We start from the raw sequence: 4,555 nt of genomic DNA, 5'->3' as shown, positions 1-4,555 counted from the left end.
AATAAACTTAGTCAACAATCGACTCTACCAGCGTCCGACCGTTAGATGTCAATCTAACGGCAATCGTGCTTCTTCAGTCTCTGATCCTCCTGCCCCAGCCGCCCAAACCAGCGCCGTCGGAACCGCCTGCTCCCGCCTCCCATGGCCGGCAGTGCTGCCGGGAAGGCCTCACAGCCCCATCATACTCGCATCCCTGGCCTGTCTATCCCTCTACTGACCCACACCTCCTGCTATTTTCCAGCGACTGCAGCCGAACCAGTCAACCCTCGTACTCTCCATGGCGTCGGCAGCCACTGCCGTGTCTTCCCCTGCTGCGTGTCGTTCCCTTCGTAGGCCTCGCCGTCGTCCACTGCCCTGGTGCTCTTGGTGCGGCGTGGTCAACGATGTCCATCCAACGGTCGTAGTGCTTCTTCAACCTCTGGTCTTCTTGCCCCAGCCGCCTAAAGTAGTATCGGTTGTGTCGCATGCTCCTGCCTCCCGTGGCCGGCTGTGCTGCCGCGAAGGTCTCACCGCCCCCTAATATTCCCACCACTGTCCAGGCCCTGCGGCGATGACAGCCTCACACCGCAGCCGAACCAGTGAACCCTCGTACTCCTCTCCACGCGGGCTTCCACTGCCGCGTCGTCCCCTTCCTAGGCCTCGCCGTCGTCCACCGCCGTGGTGCTCTCCGCGCGGCGTGGTCAACGTGGTCAAGGAACGACTTCCGTCAGAAGAGTACTATACATGGTGTGGTTGACAGCTGGGTCCACGGCCACACCCTAGTTATTCTTGTGATTTTCCAAGCAAGTCGCTTTGTTAGGCCTGTTGGGCTGCAAATCTTTCAAGACGAGGAGAGCTTTCATTCGGCTGGCAGAGAAAATAGCCCATCAGTAATGAGAAATGGGCTGTACATTTTTAAAACACATCAAACCGGCAATTAGTTTCAAATATCTTTTTTTTCATTTTGAGATTTTAAATTACATTAATTTTTATGCGTGGAGAATTTGTTGGATTTTATATTGATATACATTTATTTTAAAAATCAGTTTGAATGTGAGTCGAAATTTCGGGATTAAAAACAGTTCGGACCGCACCAAAATATGCAAAATTTCGTATAATTTTTTAACCGTGGCCACAATATGGTTTGTAATGCTAACGAAAAAAGAATATGGGATCCAAAAAAACCTTAATAATTAGCAAATGGGCTGTAAATTATTAGAAATAATGGCAGATGGGATGTATGCTGTTTCCCACAGATTTGAGGCTTTCCTAAAAAAAAGGCTGACGCACAAGCATTGACTGTTGGATGCCCATCCAACGGCGGTCGTGCTTCTTCAATCTTTGCTCTTCCTGCTCCTGCCGCTCACACAAGCGCCGGCGGGACTGTCTGCTCCCTCCTCCCCGCGGCCGGCTCTCCTGCCGCGCAGGCCTCACCGCCCCACTGTACTCCCATCGCTGGCCTAGCCATCCCTCTACTCACCCACACCTGCTGTTATTCTCCGGCGATGACAGACGAACCAGTAAACCCTCATACAGTCATACTCCCCTCCGCGTGGGAAACAACTATCGCGTCTTCCCTGCCTCCGTGTCGTTCCCTTCCTAGGCCTCACCTCGTCCACCGCCCTGGTGCTCTCGGCGCGACCTGGTCAACGTGGTCAATGACCGACATGCATCTGAAGTGGACTTTAGGTGGAGAGGCCGACAGCTGGGTCCATGGCCGCACGCAGGGAAATGCCTCCTTATTACGCGCAAAATAACGATTCCTCCACCTGACATCTGCGACCCACCGAAAGGGCCTCTGTATTTCGTGAAAAAAACGTTACCGCCGCTGACAGCTCGGACCCACCAGCTATATCTTCACACGTAAGGAAGTGCCTCCTTATTATGCACAAAAAAATGAATACTCCCCCTGTTAGCTGGGACCCAGTATAGTAGCAGGCTGACTTGTGGGCCTACTAAGTTGACAGGGATGGAGGGCTCTGTCAACTTAGTCAATATGCACGATTCTAGCTCCAGTGACCATACGATGTCCATCCAACGGCCGTAGTGCTTCTTCAACCTCTGGTCTTCTTGCTCTTGCCTCCCATGGCCGGCTGTGATGCGGCGGAGGCCTCACCGCCCCTACTACTCCCACAGCTAGCCAGGCCATCCCTCTACTCACCCACACCCCCTGTTATTCTGCGGTGACGGCAACCTCACACCGCAGCCGAACCAGTGAACCCTCGTACTCCTCTCCGCACGGGCTTGCACTACTTCGTCTTCCCCGGCTCCACGTCGTCCCCTTCCTAGGCCTCGTCGTTGTCCAGACCACCGCCATGGTGCTCTCGGCGCGGTGTGGTTAACGTGGTCAACGATCGACTTTCATCGGAAGAGTACTGTACGTGGAGAGGCTGACAGCTGGGTCCAGGCGGCCGCAAGGAAGTGCCTCCTTATTATGCGCAAAATAATTATTCCTCCACCTTACAGCAGGGACCCACCGGACGGGCCACCTTATTTCGCGAAAAAAACGTTTCCCCCTGACTGCTCGGACCCATCGGACGGGCCAGAGTATTTCACGAAAAAACGATCCCCCCGTTGTCAGCTCGGACCCACTGGAAGTGCCTCCTTATTACGCACAAAAAATGAATACTTCCCCTGCTAGCCAGGACCCACCATGGTGGGAGGCTGACTTGTGGGCCTACTAAGTTGACTGGGACGGGGGCCTTTGTCAACTTTAGTCAATATGAACGATTCTAACTCCACTGACCGTACGATGTCCATCCAACGGCCGTAGTGCTTTTTCAACCTCTGGTCTTCTTGCTCCAGCCGCCCAAAGCAGCGCCGGTCGTGCCGCATGCTCCTACCTCCCGTGGCTGGCTGTGCTGCCGCGGAGGCCTCACCGCCCCCTACTATTCCCACCGCTGGCCAGGCCCTGCGCCGACGACAGCCTCACACCGCAGCTGAACCAGTGAACCCTCGTACTCCTCTCTGCACACGCGCGGGCTTCCACTGTCGCGTCTTCCCTGGCTCCCCGTCGTCCCCTTCCTAGGCCTCGCCGTCGTCCACCGCCCTGGTGCTCTCGGCGCGGCGTGGTCAACGTGGTCAAGGAACGACTTCCATCGGACGTGGACTGTACGTGGAGAGCCTGACAGCAGGGTCCACAGCGGCAGCAAGGAAGTGCGTCCGGGCAAAAAAAAGGAAACCAAAACGATTCGCCACCTGACTGCTGGGACCCACCGCCCCCCCCGACTGCTGGGACCCACCAGCTACATCTTCGCACGAAAGGAAGTGCGTTCTGGCAAAAAAAAACGATTCGCCACCTAACTGCTAGGACCCACCAGCTACATCTTCGCAGGCAAGGAAGTGCCTGACAGTTGGGACCCACCTGGTCGAAGCATACGTAGCGTTGTCATTCTGGTCGCGAACGTGTACGTACATACTGGTCGATGTAGAGGCGCGCACGTGTCATAGTAGAGGCGCGCACGTAGCATGTACACATACGTATAGTGGCCAGGGTGCAAGAAAGAAAATACGGCCACGTATGTGTACATACGGGCGGGGTTGTTGGATTATGGATGGGCTTATGCCCATATAATACACTAATCCCTTGTTAATCTCTAAGGCCCATGCATGTGTGCGGCAAGTGGTGGGAAGTGTGGGAAGTTTAGTCCCATACTGCTACATTAAGAAGACTGAGACCTCTTTATAAGGGCTGCTCTTCCACTTGCTATTGGGAGCTTGGGAGTAGGAGCTGTACACGCGGGCTCCTCCGCCGCCGCCGCCCGCCTCGACTCGCCACGCCTCGTCACGACGCGCGCGCGCGCCGCGGGTTGCGGGAATGAGCTGAGCCGGAGCTTATTTTTGCTGCTCAGGAATGGTTAATTAATTGTTAATTAATTAACGAGTTGCTTACGGAAGCGCCACTGTCCAAGTAATTGGACCGTGGGCTGTTCGCGGACTCGGTCGTGGGCCTAGCCCAGGCCCATCTACGTGACGGCCTATATAAGAAGGAACTGGCCAGTGGAGTGAACCCTAACTCAGTTCACTCAGTCCCTCTCGTACAACCCTAGCCGTCAGCTACTCTTCCTCTCTCTGTGCTGCTTCCAGCGATCCCATCCCGACGACCGCGTGCACGGTTGGTCGGGAGAGCAGGTGCCTCCGGAACCCTGTCGTTCGAGATCCTGCCCGGGAGAACGGCAATAAGGTTTTTGGGGAGCGTCTCGACGCGACTGCTCCCGATCCGTACCAAACTTTGTCCGCCTCTGCTTCCACTACTTCCCCTGCATCGACACCATGGCCGACGACGCCGCCTCCAAGAAGAGGGCCACGAACGACGTCGAGGCTGCTGCCGCCGCCGCCGCTTGGCATGGCCAACCGGAGGGTATAATTCTTTCATCCCTCATTTACTCGTTCTTATGCTAGCTGTATATGTGCTGCTCATAGATGCTTCGATTTCTATGTTATATACGTGCTAGTATGCTTAGGTATCGCTATGAGATGCATACTTTTTATGTCATGCTTACTGTTTACTCATGGATAAGTCTAATCGGAAAAGTGCTAATATTTCCAACAATCCAAAAACCTTATTTTAGGCACT

The sequence above is a fragment of the Triticum urartu genome, chromosome 5 (genome assembly GCF_003073215.2).
Source record: "Triticum urartu cultivar G1812 chromosome 5, Tu2.1, whole genome shotgun sequence".
NCBI lineage: Eukaryota > Viridiplantae > Streptophyta > Magnoliopsida > Poales > Poaceae > Triticum > Triticum urartu.
Note: the sequence above shows the minus strand (reverse complement) of the source record.